Source organism: Miniopterus natalensis, chromosome 1 (genome assembly GCF_054644295.1).
Source record: "Miniopterus natalensis isolate mMinNat1 chromosome 1, mMinNat1.hap1, whole genome shotgun sequence".
NCBI lineage: Eukaryota > Metazoa > Chordata > Mammalia > Chiroptera > Miniopteridae > Miniopterus > Miniopterus natalensis.
Window position 1 is genome coordinate 135127740 of NC_142081.1, and position 18470 is coordinate 135146209.

The 18470-nt window shown below is 37.3% G+C and overlaps 1 non-coding gene and 1 pseudogene across 1 annotated transcript; one reads left to right on the forward strand and one right to left on the reverse strand.

Moving 5' to 3' along the window:
- The first annotated feature begins 4700 nt into the window (after nt 1–4700).
- Nucleotides 4701–4829, forward strand: LOC148094411 (small nucleolar RNA SNORA40). Its single transcript, XR_015716548.1, has one exon. It is a non-coding gene; the product is annotated as a small nucleolar RNA SNORA40 (small nucleolar RNA).
- A 9349-nt stretch (nt 4830–14178) lies between these two features.
- Nucleotides 14179–15496, reverse strand: LOC107532482 (proline-rich protein 11-like; annotated as a pseudogene).
- Nucleotides 15497–18470: the final 2974 nt, after the last annotated feature.

An 18470-nucleotide genomic window follows, 5' to 3' on the forward strand; every position in this document is an offset into this window, starting at 1 on the left:
TCAATTGACCCTAAATTTAATGGTTTATTTCTTAATTCTTGTTCATTAGTTTATATTTTTACTCTTATGGTAATACCACATTGTCTTTATTTCTATAGCTTTGTAGTAAATTTTGAAATCAGGAAGTGTGAGTCCTCCAATTCCCCTCCCCCCAAGAGTATTTGGGCTATTCTGGGTCCCTTAGTTTCCATATGAATTTTAAGATCAGCTTGTCAACTTCTGAATAAAAAATAAAAATAAAAAAAAGACAGCTGGGAAGTCTCAATATTTACTGAAGCATAATTTGTTATAAAAATTAGACATCTACAAAGATGAAACCCAGTCCTTAATCTTAAAAGAACCAACAGCCTGGGAATGACACAAGTGTGTTAATTATCAACTTACTACCTCTCAGCTCCAAATTTGATCTTCAAGTACGCTCTTTGATAATGGACAGAATTCTTTTAAGTACCTTTTCTTTACAGTGAGCATGATGCCAAACTTTCTTAGTAGAGGCTGTTGGAGGGGTGCCTCCTGCTATTTCCAGCTGGTGGAGTGGGTGTTAGAACATTTGCTGGAGCTCTGCTTCATATGCATGCTCGAAACATGTGGTCACTAGGTGACCTTGCAGCCTCAGCTGAGTCTGGCAAGAAGCTTCCCACAGCAACCCCCTCCTGGACATAGAAACTTGTATCCTCCAGGTTTCCTGCCCACGTCAGTGCCCTAATTCCCTGTGCAGGCCCGCATGTAGATTGCAAGAAGCCTGGAGGGTTTTCAAGAGCCATTATTTCCTCTTTCAGCCTCTGGGGCCTGCCTGCTCCCAGGACCCCCAATACCTAGGCACACCTGGGCCTCTGGTTGCTGATCAGTTATCCTTGCCCTACATTCTAGAGGGAAGGCCCCTGCTCTCCCAGCAATTTGAATCAGCTCTCACAACAACAAACCAGTGAACTGTTTTGTTTTCCAGTGAGCTGAACTGTACTTTCTCCTGAGGTCTGAACCCCAGCCTTGGGGAAGGACCCCCTTGTAACTTTGTTCTCCCTTGGCTACTCTCCCTCATTCTTAGGGTACCACATAGTTTCCTTACACTTGTTTCTACACACTCATTTATCAGAATGTAATAATTCTTTATATACATGCCCTCTGGTTAACCCACTTGTGATTGGGCCTACACTAACACAACGGATAATATTTTTAAGTCAGAATATAGCAAGTATGGAGTGTCTTAAGAGATTTGAACATGAGGTAAGGATTTGGAACTCACAGTCTGTTAATGGGATCTGGAAAGACTTAATGGGGGAGTGTAATTTTAGGTGATCTTTGAAGAATGGATAAGGATTTCCTTTGAATTTGCTATTGGAGAGCTTGTAATTTTATTTTATTTATTATTTATTTATTTATTTTTAAATATATCTTTATTGATTTCAGAGAGAGGAAAGGAGAGGGAGAGAGAGATATGGAAACATCAATGATGAGAGAGTCATTGATCGGCTGCCTCCTGCATGCCCCCACTGGGGGTGGAGCCCGCAACCTGGGCATGTGCCCTGACCGGGAATCGAACCCTGATCACCTGGATCCTAGGTTGATGCTCAACCGCTGAGCCATGCCCGGCCGGGAGAGCTTGTAACTTTAAAATGATTACTTCAGATCTCCATTTCAAGGGTAAATACATTTACAAACTAAATTGTACTATTTGTCCCAAACAGTTGTTCTTTACTTTTAACTGACAAACTCACCCCTAGTTTTATTACTGGTCTGGGTGGAGTCGCTAATGGTATTAGAGATGAGCGGAAGACATGCCTGGGCCTGAGTGGGTTCCTGACCCCAAATGGGAGGTTATTAAATGGCATCATTTCATTAGAATTACTTAACCAAATGTTTAAAAGAAAGGCTTTGATGGAATGTTTAGTATTGTTAGAAAGGAACACCCACAGCCATATGTACCAATTAATTTCCTCTCCAAATGTTTTTATACTTTTGGGTAGATATGGCCTATGTTTTGGAAGGATTCTTTTCTTTGAAGCAGTCATTATACTGTTTTATTTCCTATATAAATTCTAAGTACATATTTCTTTTTATTTCCCTTTTTGCTTATTAAAGCCTTTTACTTTTCTTTCATCTCCTAATAAATATCTAATAAAAATTATGATTTGCAGAGCTATTCAAAGCATGGTTTGTGGACCAGAAGTACCAGAATGATTTGGGAGCTTATCAGAAAAGCAAACTCTTGGGCCTTGTCTCAGTCATACTGAATCAGAACCTCGGGGGAGTGTGTGTGTGTGGGGGGGGATGGGGGTGGTGGTGGTGGGGGGAGGGTGCCCTGGTATATGTTTTAAGCTTTCAGATCCTTTTAAAATTTTATAATGTGTCTCAATCAAAATAGAATCAGAATAATTTTAATATGTGCTCTGCAAACTTTAATATGTTTTTTTAACCATGGATATATTGGCTGAAGGTTTGTCATATGTGGCCTTTATTATGCTGAGGTACTTTCCTTCTATACCCAAAAGTAATGGGACACAGCAAAAGCAGTCCTCAGAGGGAAATTTACAGCAATACAGGTCTACCTCAAGAAACAAAAAACATCTCAAATAACCAACATTACCTTACACCTAAAGGAATTAAAGAGAGAAAAACAAATAAACCCCAAAGTGAGTAGAAGAATGGAAATTATAAAGATCAGAATGGAAATAAACAAAATAGAGTCTAAAAATAAAACAATAGAAATGTTCAATGAAATCAAGACCTGGTTCTTTGAAAAGATAAACAAACAAGATGGACAAATCTTTAACCAGATTCATCAAAAAACCAAACCAAACCAAAACAAAAAATAGGAAAAAAAGAAGATCAAATAAATAAAATCAGAAATGAAAGAGGAAAAATAACTGACACCACAGAAATACAAAGGATTGTAAGAAAATATTATGAACAACTATATGCCAAGAAATTGGACAACCTGGATAAAATGGATAAATTCCTAGAAGCATACAATCTTTCAAGACTAAATCAAGAAGAAACAGAAAATCTGAACAGATCAATTATAATCAACAAAAATGAAAGCAATAACAAACACTCCCAACAAACAAAAGCCCTGGACCAGATGGCTTCACAGGTGAATTTTCTCGAACATTCAGAGAAAAACTAACACCTATTCTTGTCAAACTATTCCAAAAAATTTAAGAGAAGGGAAATACCCAACCTCATTTTACCAGGCCAGCATTATCCTAATTCCAAAACCAGATAAGACACTATTAAGAAAGACAATTAGAAGCCAATATCCCTGATGTGCATAGATGTTAAAATCCTCAACAAAATATTAGCAAAGTGAAATCATCAATACATTAAAAAGATCATACACCATGATTAAGTGAGGTTTATTCCTGGGGTGCAAGGTTGGTATGATATCTGAAAATCAAATAATGTGATACACTTATAAACAAAATAAAGGATACAAATCATAGGATCATATCAATAGATGTAGGAAAAGAATCTGACCAAAGCCAGCACCCATTTATGATAGAAACTCTCAATAATAATAGTAATAGAGGGAACACACTTCAAAATAATAAGGGCCATATGTGCCAAACCCACAGCCAACATCATACTCAATAGGGAAAAGCTAAAATCTTTTCCTTTAAGGTCAAAACAGGACAGGGATGTCCACTTTCACCACTCTCACTCAAAATACTACTGGAAATCCTAGCCACAGCAATCAGACAAGAAGAAATAAAAGATCCAAATTGGAGAGGAAGAAATAAATCTGTCATTATTTGCAGACAGCATGATATTGTATATAGAGAACCTTCAAGGTTTCACCAAAAAAACTACTAGAACTGAAAAATAAATTCAGTAAAGTAGCAGGATACAAAAGAAATATTTGAAAATTGATTGTGTTTTTATACACCAATAATGAACAATCATAAAGGGAAACTTTTTGAAAGGCAAACAGTAAATCTATTTTTCAAAATAGAAAACAATCTCTTTTACAGGTACATCAAAAAAACTCCTAGGAATAAATTTAACCAGGGAGGTAAAAGACCTGAATTTGGAATATAAGACACTAAAGAAAGAATTTGCAGAAGATGCAAATAAGTAGAAGCATATATCATGTTCGTGAATAGGAAGAATTAACTCATTAAATGTCCATACCACCCAAAGCAATCTATAGATTCAACACAATTCCTATGTAAATACCAATGACGTTTTTTTTTTTACAGATCTAGAACAAAAATCCAAAAATTTATATGAAGCCACAAAAGACCCTGGATGGCCACAGCAATTTTGACAAAGAACAAAGTCAGAGGTATCATGCTATTTGATAACAAACTACACTACAAGGCTTTAGTAATCAAAACAGCATGGTACTGAAATAAAATCAGACATACAGATCAATGGAACAGAATAGAGAGCTCAGATATAAACCCATACTTCTATGGTCAATTAAAATATAACAAAGGAGGCAAGAACATAGAATGGGGTAAAGATAGCCTAGTCAATAAATGGTGTTGGGAAAATTGGACAGTTACATGCAAAAAATAAACAAAACTAGACTACCTTTGTACACCATATAAAAGAATAAATTCAAAATTACATATAAGTCTTAAAACCATAAAACTTCTAAAAAATGTAGGCAGTAAAAAATCAATCATTTCTCTTAGCAATATTATTTCTGATATACCTCCCTGGCAAAGGAAACAAACAAAAAAAATTAACAAATGGATAGCACTTGTGTTTTTGTTTTTGTTTAATTTGTGGACAAAGACTACATACAGGTGCAAAAAATAAAGCCTCTTTTGCAACCCAGAACTCATTGTTCGGTATGAGTTTTGATACATATAAGAAGGGACATGATACCTAAAACAAACGTTGGTTCCAGGACTGTAGAATTAATCATTTAGAAACTATAGGAAATGAGGGAAATGTCAACCATACTGATTTAGTATTTAATTTTAATGTTGATAATAAAGAAAAAAAAATTAACAAATGGGACTACATCAAACTAAAAAGTTTTGCACAGCAAAGGAAACCATCAACAAACTAAAGGAAAACCTATTGAATGGAAGAAGATATTCACCAATGATACATCCAATAAGAGGTTAGTGTCCAAAATATATAAAGAACTTATATTACTCAATACCAAAAAGACAAACGATCCAATTAAAAAATGGGCAGAGGACCTAAATAGACACTTCTCCAAAGAGGACATACAAATAACAAATAGGCCTATGAAAAGATGCTCAGTGTCACTAATCATCAGAGTAATATAAATTAAAACCATAATAAGATACTACTTCACACCTGTCAGAATGGCTATCATCAATAAATCAAAAAACAAGTATTAGGGTGTGGAGAAAAGGGAACCCTGGTGCATTATTGGTGGGATTACAGTTTGGTGCAACCACTATGGAAAACAATATAGAGGCTCCTCAAAAAACTAAAAATGGAACTGATTTATGACCCAATGATTCCATTAATTTGATAGAATATGTGCACCCCTGTGTTTATTGCAGCATTATTTATAATAACCAAGATGTGGAAACAACCCAAGTGTCCATCAATAGATGAGTGGATAAAAAAGTGGTGGTACATATATACAATGGGATATTACTCGGCCATAAAAAAGAATGAAATCTTATCATTTGGGACAACATGGATGGATATTATGCTAAGTGAAATATGTCAGACAGAGAAAGGGAAATACCATATGATTTCACTTATATGAGGAATCCTAAGAACAAAATAAACGAACAAACAAAAAAGAAATAGACTCATATATACAGATATCAGGTTGATATTTGCCAGAGGGGAGGGGGTTTGGGAGGTTGGGTAAAAAGCTGAAGGGATTAAGAAGTAAAAATTGAAAAAAAAAATAGTAAAAGTTGGTATGCACAAAATAGTCATGGGGATGTAAAATATAGTACAGGGAATATAGTCAATAATATTGTAACTATATATGGTGTCAGGTAGGTACTTGAAATATCAGGGGGACCACTTTGTAAAGTAGATGGTTGTCTAACTACTATGCTGTACACCTGAAACCAATACAAAATAATACTGAATGTAAAATGTAATTGAAAAAATAAAGTAATATAACCAAATTCAATAATTCAAAAAACTGAGTGTGTATCTCCAACATTCTTCATGGATTGGCATCTAATTTCTGCTTGAAATTTTTTACTGATGGGATCCTACCACCTGACAAGGTAACTGCATTTGGGAAAAGTTTTAATTATTGGAAATTTCTCTTATTATGCATCTAACCCAGTTTGACTTAACTTTATTATTCGTAATCTTCCTCATAAGGAGCAAGAAATATAGGGTATCCTCCAAAACTGTATACACACACTTTGAATAATTATAAAGGCAGTGTTTATGAAAATACATTTCATTTTCAAAATTGAGCTATCAGCCATTACAGTGTGTATACATTTTGTTTGGACACACTGTACATCTGATTTTACATAGCTCGGATGTTTAGATATTTGAGATGACTGTCTGCTCTCTCCTAAGAATTTTCTTCCCAAGAGAGAACATTCTTAGTTTTTAAAATTTTCCTCATCTGATAATGCCTTTCAGATCCTTTCCTCTTATATATCAATAATCTGCTTACAGTGTCACCTCCATAATCAAATATAAAGTACTCCGTGGAGCTTTTTCCTATGAAGGTTATTATAAGACTGTTTATCTGCTGTAGAAAGTAAACCAAATACTCCCTTGGGTCTTCGAAGGTTAAATTCCAAGCCTGATTTTGTCACGATGAATTTGGACAGATCACTCATTTTTGGGGATTTAGTTTTATTTAACTATAAAAATTGGGATTATTATTTGGCACTTGAATTTGGTGAGATGCTAATGGTTAGGGGGTAGGCCCTGAACAGCGGAGCTATTGAAAATAGTAGAAGTTGTCAAAAAGGCAGAAAGGGAATCAGGAGAAAGTGTTGACACAGATATCTGGGTCCCTATGGGCTCAGCCTGGACAAGTCGCAGGAGCCTGGGCTGGTTCCAGGGCAGGATGTTTCTTGCCTAAAGGACAGCGAGACAGCAGGTAACTAGCAGATGCAGTGTTCTGACACCGTGCAGGGTCCGAGGAGGACCCAGTCCCAAAAGGGGCACATAAGCCTGCCTTACAAAGAAGAGATGACCCCGGATCGAGAGCGATGCACTGGGCTCTTCGTGTCTTTCGGGGCTTGTTTCCATGGATATGCTGGGTGGTTTTAAAGAGCAGAAGAGAAGTGAAGGGTTGAAGCTGTGAAAAAGTGACATAAGTGGAGTCCTTTTAAAATAAAGCTAGGGCAGCCATTCTAGAGGAACTGCCTTGCATAGTTTATTACTCAAACCCTTGGAACGTTTGAACTGGGCAAAATAACCTTTGGGCTGAGTCAAACTAACATTGCATTTCAAGCAAAGGTTTGTAAACCTAACAGGAAAGCCGACCTCCTGACCGTAGGACTAATGATTATGAACATTGTTTAGCATTAGCACCACCGTGTATAGCTAAAGAATAACTTAGCTTATTGGCACCTATAGAAACTCCTTCCTTGGCTTATTAGCACCAATAGAAGTTTCTTGCCTTCGCCCCAATCGGAACTGTATTTGGGCTGCCCCAATAGCTATTATTTGACCTCATGTAATTGCTTGTTGCCTTTCATTTTGACCTTTTATTTTCAGGCTGCTAAAGCCCAGGACGACAGAGTTCTAAAGCGATTGGTTGTATCAAATAATACAGAGACATTTAACAAAACAAAACCCAGGGAAGAAAGGTGTGGAATGCTTTTGTTGCAAGAAGCAGAACATTGAATGCAAACTGCTAAAAAAAATCTATATGTTCATACACCATCTTCATGAATGGCTTTTCAGGGCTTAGTATCTTTCTCAGAGATTCTCCAGGCTTTCCCCTTCTCCTTGCGCTAGGTTTATCCTCAGACTGATTTTTCTCTTGACTGCTAAAGGCTACTGGGCCACTCCCCAGTAAAGAGAACATTTAGCTTCCCTAACCACTGACTGAAAGTCCTGACCTTTGCCTCGTTAGATCACTTCTAGACCAGCTCTGTAACGAGGGGGAATACCTTGAATTGTAGGAAGAGAGATAGAAGAATTGATTTGTAAAGATGCCTCCCAAATCCCATGACTAAATGGTGGGAGAAGAGTTGTTCACCATTTGAGAAAACTACAACTCCAGGCTTCCATTGTCTTCATGCTCAGTGACTCACCCCAGCAAAAAAATAAAAAATAAAAAAAAAATTAAAAAAAATCTCTTTCTTGTTCCTCCTAGTGAAAATTCCAAGGAGGGCTCTGGATTGGCTCAACTGCGTTTCCTGAGCCAGTCTCAGAGGATAAGGGGACAAAGTACTCGGATTGGAAGGCCAGGGTTGTGTGTTTGCAGCTATAGGGAGATGGAAAGGGTCAGCACCACCCAAAGCATGTGGAATGAATTCTCTATAGCTACCATAGTTCATTCCAACTGGCTTGCCTGATTAATGGTAGTGGGGCCACTGTTATCAAATATTCTCCATTTTCTGCTCCAGAGAATACTTTTATCTTCATTTTTTGTAGAACTTATTTATATATTTTTATAATCTGTAGGCTTGGATTTTTTTTAAAAAAACGATCTTCCTTTCATTCTTATATGAAGGATCAGTGAGTAACTTCTTTCTTGGTAATCTGCAAATTCCTCCAAAGCAATTGCCACACACACACACACACACACACACACACACACACACACACACACACATAAAGGAGTTTCTCTAAGACTTCTTATTATCAGTGCAATCACGAATTTTCAGTAGTGTGCTAGGTCTAGATCCTTCTGGCTCTCTAGAGTCAATAGTTAAATAATCAGGAATTTGTGAGCTGGCTGTTAAACCATTAGTACCTTGATGTATTTACACCATGGAAATTGGGGATGTTACAAACCAGAATCCATACCCCCATCCAACCCCCCTTCCCCCAAGCCAGTTAGCTGTAAACCACTAGTCTGATAGCAAAACACATTATTCTAAAAAGATTTTCTTGTGTTACAGTTCATCCTCTAGGGGGGAAACTTTCAACTTTCCAGTTTGCAAATTCAGTCTGCATCACTACCCAGAAGTTCTAAAGTTTGTGTTTCAGGATTTAAAAGAATAAAATTATTAGGAGATTATCTTTCTCACATAATGTTGATTCCATTCCATTTCCCCCCTCATTTCAAAACATGAAAGTCTTAATAAAAAAACAAGTCATAGATTGGGAGAACATGTTTGCAAATAATACATTTGGTAAAGGATTTGCAGTCAGACTATACAAAGAACACTTTTAACTCTGTAACAGTAAGATAAATTACTCATTTAAAAAATGGGCAAAAGATATGAATAGACATTTTACAAAGAAGATATATAAACGGTTAATAAGCTCTTGAAGAGATGCCTATCATCATCAGACATTAGAGAAATGCAATATAAAAGCATTGTGAGATATTACTACATACCCACTAAAATAGCTGTAATAAGAAAGACTAACAATATTAAGGTTTTGTGAAGATGTGTAGCAGTTGGAACTCATATGCATTGCTGGTGGGAATACAGAAACCGTGTGGCTGCTTTGAAGAGAGCTCGGCAATTCTTAAATAAGTTAAATACAGGGTTACCGCATGACCCAGCAATTAGAGAATTGGAAACTTGTATCCACATAAAAATTTGCACGTGACTGTTTATAGCAGCATTATTTATAACAGTCAAAAAAGTGGAAAAAAACCTACAAGTTTATCAGCTGTTGAATGGATAAACAAAATGTGGTATATCTATTTATACAATAAAATATTGTTCAGCATTAAAAAGGCATAGTCAATGATACATGCTATAATATGGATGAACATTAAAATATTATGTTAAGTGAAAGAAGCCAAACACAGAAGACTACATATTATGTCATTTTATTTATAGAAAATCTATGGAAAGGTAAGTTTACAGAGATAGAAAATAAATCAATTGTTGCCTGGGGCTGAGAATAGGAATGGGAGTGATAGCAAACAGGCACCAGGGAACTTTTTGGGGCAACAAAAATGTTTTAAAATTGGATTGTGATGGTTGTTGCACATATTAAACTTACTAAAAATTATTATATACTTAGACAATGGGTGAATTTTATGATATGTAAGTTGTAACTCAATTAAGCTGTTTTAAAAATAAAAAATTCACATCTATATTCTTACCGAGGTTCGATTCCCAGTCAGGGCACATGCTCAGGTTGCAGGCTCGATCCCCAGTCGGGGGCGTGCAGGAGGCAGCCGATCAGTGACTCTCATCATTGAGGTTTCTATCTCTCTCTCCCTCTTGCTTCCTCTCTCTGAAATCAATAAAGATACATTTTAAAAACAAACAAATAAAAAAACCTAATCAAACAAACAAAAACCTCCTAAAAAAGTTGTAAATGAGTATTCAGGGGATTTAACCTTTCAGTTTTCAGCTTCTTTCACCTACCTGCTGGTTTCAATCTTTAATGAGGAAAATGGACCCAGAAACCTTGATCAACTGCACTTTTCTAAAGAAAAATATATTTACTGCTCTGCAGTTTCAGAAACTAGGTTTCTGAATGAAAATGTCTTCAAGTTATGTTACAAGCCAATGACTACTTATATGGAAATTAAATATCACAAAGAAAATGGAGAGATATTGATAATGATATATTTGCCAAAGCAGAAAAAGTTTTAGTGATATAAAGACATGATTAAATTAAAACACACACACACACACACACACACACACACACAGGAATTTATTTTCAAGGATAACTTTGGGAGTCTTTACCTAATCATATTCTATGTACTCTTGAGAGAGGCAATGAATGTTTACCACACAATGGCAAAAGGATAATTAAAAACTGACATAAACCGTTTAGGAGAGATTACTACTTATCTTTTCATAATATTTTCAGATATGGCACACATAATTTCCTTTAAGCATTTCAATAATTATTTTATTGTTCTAATAATCAGAAAGTCATTCTTAATGCAATTTGAATTAAAACTTCTCTTCCTATAACCTACCTTGGGACCAAAAATGGGGGCAACTTCGGCTCTCTTCTGAAAATACGCTGTGGTTGCCCTAACAGCCTTAATTTCAGTTTCTGGTGATTCCTAGACTGTGTAATGAGAAGCTGAGATGAGTTTGAAGGAGAGAGTGGAGTTATTCAAGTTTTCCGTATAGGAATATATGGCATTTTCCCCCCTATGAGGGTGGGAGCTTGGCAGAGAAGAACCAGAAGCCTGAGCAGCATGGCAGGAGAGAGTTGTAGAAATGATCATCAGGGCTTTATAGGAATAAGAATTTCAAACTTTATTTTGTAGATGTTTATATTTCTTCAAAGTAAATTTCCTTTATGTTCTCCGAACCTCAACAGTTGGCTCCTCTCAAAAGCATGTGTGAAAGTATGTGCATAAGTGTGTTTTCTACCAGGGACTGGGAAGGGAGTTGAAGCAGGCGGTTGGAGAAAAGCAGGAAAAGGAGCTCAGACCCTCCTGCGAACCCACTGAGGCTGACAAGAACTAGCAAAAGCAAAATTGTGATTCCGTGGAAGCAGAACCAAAAACGATTACGGAAACATGGCTTCCTGAAAATTCTTAGATATTTAGGGGAGAGTAAGACTTCTTGTTATATGGGTTAAAAAAAAAGTATCAAAACATTCTGTTTGTGTTAACACATACTGATTCTTTTTTTTTGTTTTCAGAGATCGGCGAAGGGATGTATGGTGAGACATATTGTAAAATGCTATTTCTTCCTTTGGCTGTATGAATACTATAAACTTGGCACAAGAAAAACTTCAAGAGAAGAAAATTGGCGTATGTGTAGGTGTTTAAAATTACTTTACAGCAACACTATCTTTAATCTTAGAACAACAGTATTAGATGAATGGGGCCAGTTTATGCTTTTAGGAAACCTGAGTATAATTTAGAAATTATATTCACTTCTATGTATCCCCAGGCTTGCTCTCCAAGGCTACTCACTCCTGCTCTGGTATGATTTTCATGGTAAGACATTTTAGATTTCTAAATAATGTGCTCATATTGCTGTCTCTCAATTTGTCATTTGGGACTTGGTTTCCTCCAGGCGTTCAGTTCAGGAACGGGTAACCATTCCAGGGATTCAGAGCAGGGAACTGGGTGATTACCAAATTGTTATGGGCGTGAAGCAGGCAACACAGAGTGAGAGGCAAAGGCCACTGCAGGACTGTGGATTCTATGACATACCATGCAGTGACCGGCACACCCCTGGAGTCCTGGATAGATAGTGTGAAATCTACCCACTGCAAACACTCTTATCTGCCCAACCTGTTCACCAGCAGCCACAGCCACAGCCACAGCCACAAGGAAATGGCCTTTGTCTCACTTCTGTCTTTCAAATCATAAGCAAATGCATCTTATGACATAACTTAAAGTGTGTCCAGAACTTTAGCTTCAAGACCATTTGGGAAATGTGGCCATTTTAAGTTTCCCAGCTGTTGCTGGTTCCTCAGGACCTTGGAGGAGGGGTCCCTTGAGGAACCTGGATGGTGCTGATATCTCTGAGGGGGAGGAGGCTGTTTCTGGGAGTGTGAATTTTTATTCCTAATTGTGCTACAAACATAAGTGTGGGTCTCATAGACACAGTGTCCCCAAGTCTGCTTTCCAGTCTGGTGACTCACAACACAATTTGTCATCTCAAAGCAATATTTATCTGTGGAAATATAGGCATTTCTGGGAAATTGCTAAAATATCTTTTTTAGCCTAAGCTAACCAGGGGGTATTTCCAGGATATCATCTATGTAGCTACTTCATCTCAGCCTAAAAAGTACAGTGAAGAGTCTGAAACCCCTTGGTTCCTATCCATGAAGAACTGCTCTCCTTATTTCTGGAACTGCAGTGGAGGTTACCAACATCAAAGCTAATCCTGCATCTTCAGTCACCCTCACCCTGATGAGAGTTCCCCTTCCTCCATGATATTTAGAACATTAGTGATGGGGGGCCTTGTTGAAGCTCTAGTAGTGTCCACTGCTAAGTACACATGTCTGACAAACTGGGGGCTCCTAGAAACACTTGGCAGCTTTGTAGGGGACTGACTGATAAGGCTGCCAAATAAAATATAGGATGCCCAGTTAAATTTGAACTCTAGGCAAACATGTATTTTTCTTTTTTGTATAAATATGTCCCATGAAATATTTGGTACATGGTTATACTAAAAAAAATTACTCACTGTTTAACGGAACATATTTATATTCAAATAAAAATAAAAAAATAAAAAACCCCAAAAACTTAAGAAAAGTTTTTGTTGTTTATCTGAAATTCAAAGCCTATCGGGAATCACTTACTTATATTTGCCAAATCTGGCAACCCTGGACTGGCAGGAAAGAACAGAGTCCAGTTAGGTGTGCATTATTGCTGCTGCTGAACCGACAGGCTGTTGAGGATGAGTCAGGTCTTAGGGTGACCCTGCTAAGGACCTCAGAGAATCCTTTGCAGGGCGCTGCGGAAAACAGAAGGCTCATGTTGAAGTCTTCATGGAATTTATATTTAGCTGTATGAATATGGACAGCAGACATCAAAGAATGAATATATCAGACTTCAGAGAGCCAGATATAACTATCTACGTACCTAAGCGCTAGAAATAATACATTCTTGTTTTTAAGGTTACATTGGATATTTTGCTTCCAATCCTTTTGGATAATGGTTGGGCTTGGAAGGAGGATGCGCTTCGCTCTTAACTGTTTATAGTGAACAGAAATCAAATCGAGAGGGTCTTTTTTATCTACCAAGTTTGTAGCGCTTAATGAATGAGTTTTTTAAGCTGAAAGACTTTTCTTTTCAATTACCTGAGAATACCCACGATGAATGGGAACTAGTTTATTATCTTAATGTCATAACTGCATCTACAGAGTACAAATTAGAGTTATCTAGTTAAATTTGAAAAACCCCTCCACCCTAACTAAATTGGGTAATTCCAGAATAAACATGGTCCTGGGGATTGCGTTTTCCGTCTGTTCTCTTATTGACCATGCAAACTAGGAGATATCCAAATACTCACTTTATACCACAGTATTTATGGGCTCCATTTATACTTGAATTCTTTAAATAAAATTACATATTAGAATAATTACTTAGGCATACCCTACTACATTTTTTAAAAAAGGATTGAGGTGGTTTTATCTGTATATTTTATGAATCATCACTAGAGGCAGGCAGAGCTGGCATCAGTCTTGATCATCAAAGCTGTCTGCAGAGAGTGGCAGAGTTTCAGCTGGGCTTCTAGGGTGAGCCAGCTGAAACTTTCTCTTGAAGACCTGGCTCATTACTGTGGCCAGTCCAATTTCTGTTTGCATATTTTCTTTATCGGTAAGTGGGGTCCCACCTGGGCTCTTTTCTACATCGACTTTTCTAAGTAGTTTCTGCAGATCTATCTGACTCTTACCAGGAGTATGAAAACATTTGCAACTCTAGTTGGTAAGACTTTGGGCTTGGGTTTCAGGGTAACATGCTGCAGGCCAGAAATCTAACTAGTGAATTCTGGGCCTTTGGTGATGGAGCAAGCAAGCTTCATCCTTTCACCAAAACTCTGTTGTTGTTTTTTGTTGTTTTTTTTTAAATTTTACAGTAAGTAGATCTTTAACTGTTATTAACATAGGTTCATCTTTTTTTTTTTTTTTTTTTTAAATGGTCCCACTTTAAGTGCTTTGGGTGAGGTTGGATTTTCTGAGCAGCAAAGGTGCCATGGGTGCAGGGGGTGGAGGCCAGCTGGGGGTGCCCATGGCCACGGCTGTGGCGGTGTGGGCGCGGGCACAGCCGGGATGCTCCAGGGTGGTTAGAGCACAGGAAGGCACATTTGTAAGTTCAACAGCCATGTAACGGGTTTGCCCAGAGGTTGTACAGGAAGAACCTTCTGAGAAGGTACTCAGTGCTTCCTGGAGCTTGCATAATTCACTTTCCAAAATGCAAAACCCTTTTTGCAGACTATTAAGTTTTCGGTGGCAGAAATGGGATGGACAGAAAATGTCTTTCAATATTCCTAAACTCTGAGCTATGCAGTTTTGGCACCAGTTTGTCCAAAGTTTTATTGTTTTTTTTTTTTTAATTTTTCAAATTAAAAGAGAAAGTTCAGGAAGTTACAGAGGTAGTAGAAGTGAGCCAGCAGGGCTCAGGAAACAAGTTACAGAGGCAGAAGAAGGGCCCTGGGAGCTCAGGGGAGGGAGAGGCAAAGGCAATGTGCCTGCGGGGAAGGAAGGGGGAGGAAAAGTGGTGGGCACGCTCCGGAGAGGGACAGCGAGCTTACAGCATCTTTGATGCTGGGAAATTTGAAGTTCCAGGGTGATCTTAGCGGGCTTCTGCCAAGTGATGTATCTGTTGAAATAACCACTGTTTCTGGTGAGGGTGGCACAGGGGGAGGTGTAATGAGCTTAGACTGCAAGTGAGAGGTTTCTTCTTTTTTTTTTTAAAGTGAGAGGCCTGGTTTTTTTTTTTTTTGAAAAATCTTTTTGCTTTTAGCTTTCTTCTTCATCGTTTGAACTTGGGCATGATTTTAGTCTAACAGTCTGCATATTAAATGGAGTCCAGGCAGTCGCCTCACTCTCGCCATGAAGAAAAATTCAAACTAAATCCAACCTAGCCATGGTCTCTCCACAATTGCCCCTCAAAAATTTTGTGCCCTGGCCTAGTAGCTCATTTGGTACAACGTCATTCAGTTGCACCAAAATTGTGGGTTCAATCCCCAGGCAGGGCTCATACAAGAATCAACCAATGAATGCATAAATAAGTGGAGCAACAAATTGATGTTTTTCTTTCTCTCTCTCCCTTTCTCTTTAAAAAGTCAATGAAAAAATTTGCAGCAATTTACTCTTTCATTTACAGTGTACGCGGTGGCCTATTTCCTTCCATCCACACTGGGTTTTATTTTTAAAAGGAATGCTAATCTGGTAGGTAAAATATGCAGTTTCCTCACGTTGATTTCCATTTTTAAAAAAATTTTATTTTTATTTAAAATATTACAAATGTCCCTTTATCTCCCCAATGACCTGTTTCACTCAGTCCCACCCCTGTCCCCAGGCCCTTCCCACCATTGTCCGTGTCCTTGGGTTGTGCATAGACGTATATAAATTCTTTGGTTACTCTCTCCGCCTTCACCCACCCGCCCTCCTCCATCCCTCTGACATTCGTCAGTCTGATCCATGCTTCCATGTCATTGAATCTATTCTGTTCATCAGTTTATTAAGTTCTTTAGATTCCACATATAAGTGAGATCATGTGATGTTTGCCTTTCTCTGCCTGGCTTATTTCGCTTAGCATAATTTTCTCCAGGTCCATCCATACTGTTCCAAAGGGTACAAGAATATTCTTCTTTATAGCTGCGTAGTATTCCATGCTGTAAATGTCCCACAGCTTTTTTATGCACTCATCTACTGATGGGCACTTGGGCTGTTTCCAGATCTTAGCTATTGCAAATTGTGCTGCTATGAACATAGGGGTGCATATATTCTTTCTTGATTTCTATTTTTAAAATTATGAAGGAAATTAAGAATTTTTCATGTTTGTTGTTCATATTTATTTCTGTGAATGGTCTATTCTTATCCTGTTGTCAGTGGTTTTATTTTGTTTGTTTGTTTACTGCCATTAAGAGAGTTTAAACATTTATGAAGTTGAACTTTACTTTTATGGCTTTTGTGTTTGAGGCTATGCTTATAATGCCTATTCTCCTTTCAAGATTAAAAATAATCCATTTTTTTCTGGATATTTTTTGGTTTCTGGTTTGTTTGTTTCATTTAAATCTTTGGCCTTAAACCTAAATTTATTGGAGGGTAAAGGGTGAAGCCACTTTTGGGGGGAATTCAACAAAAGTGCCAAAGACCCCTTCACTACTTTAGGCAACCCTGCTCTTCACTGTAATACTTCAAAGAGTAAAGATCTTATAAATTAGAAAGTGCCCCTGTCTCCAGAGTAAGGATAAGACTATGACTGAAATATTGGTCTCCTGAGGGTGTAATACTCTGTATTTGCTGTTTTATCAAAACTGTTGTAGTTGAAGCTCATTTAACTCTATGAGTAGAATAAGAGCTTGAATGAAAGCACAGACATCTTAGGAATTTTCAGTCTGTAAACAAGTTCTCTTGGTCAGCATCTTTGTTAAGGAAATTAACAGGAAGCTGGACAGCTTAGAAATGCAACCTCACTGTGCGTTGGGCCAGGCTCAGAAAACTTCCTTTTAACCTTTTAATTATTTACTCAAAGATGAAAGTTTGGTCCAAATATGTTTTACTAAAAGGAACCATATTTCAGAGATTGATCTGTAGATAAGTTTGTATGAAAATGCCACAGGGCTAACCACGTGAAAGAAATCTTCCTCCTAGTTTTTTTTATTTCAATGCAGACTTAAAAAATCAAGCAATTAGATCTAATTCCATAAGACTTGTTTTTGTAAAAATGTTCTCATGAGCATCTGTGGTAGAAGGATTAAACAAAGACCTAGTTTATCTAGAGGGAAGGTAAATGAGATACTATGACAAACTAGCTTGTTGTTTATTATTTAAAATGCTCTCATTTCTTTTTATTTCTTTTTGCAGTTTTCTCCCTTTGTGAAAAGTATACTATTATCAAAATTTTTATTATGTGTCCCTTCCATACTTCATTTATTACTCAGTTCATGAAAGAATATAAACAGAATATCAGGTCTTAAACATGTTGTAAAATCTGAAATCTAAAATCTGAAAGTTTCTTTGAGGACAGACATTCTAGTATCTTCTCTTATTACTGGTCCAAAGTCCATGTTCCTGATGCTTTGAAAGGCTAAAACTCAAAACATCAGAGTTTGGAGTAACGAAAGGTCTATTGATGGAGAAGGCACCAATTGGGAAGATGGGAGCCACAGTGGTACCTCAAATCCATCTTAAGAAAGTACAGAGTCCAGGCTTCTTTTATACCAAGGGAAGGGAAAATGGGAGGGGCTGTTTTTGTAAAACTCAAGACAAATTCCTCTAATGATTAGCATATCTATATGCAAGACTCAGAGATTAGCCTGAAGGCCATGGGAACAAAGCAGGCTTGAACAAATTTGAGTCAGAGAGACTGTGCATTTCATCCTGAGCACTCTGATTTACTAATATCTCTACAACATCCCTGAGAGAGTCTTCAAAGCTATTCTTTCAGTGATAGTAATCTCACTGCCTTATAAGGTTGTCTGTGGCATTACTGGGTAGGTTTTCTTTTTTTTTTTGGGTAGCTTTTATTATAGGAAGTTTCTTGTTTGGGTATAAATTGACTCATTCATGGGAGAATAATCATGGTGGTGAAGGGACATGGAATCATATCTGTGATATTGTTATTTGTAAGAAATATATATTTAGCCATTCAGATGACTAAAATATATATCTCATATATATTTCTTCTTCATCTACAATTCCTGGCTCACAGCTCTCAGTCTCTTGAAATTTCCTAAACAATGAGAGTGAAAATGGTGTCTTTTGTTATATTAATGAGGTGACTTTTAGAAAGCACCTAA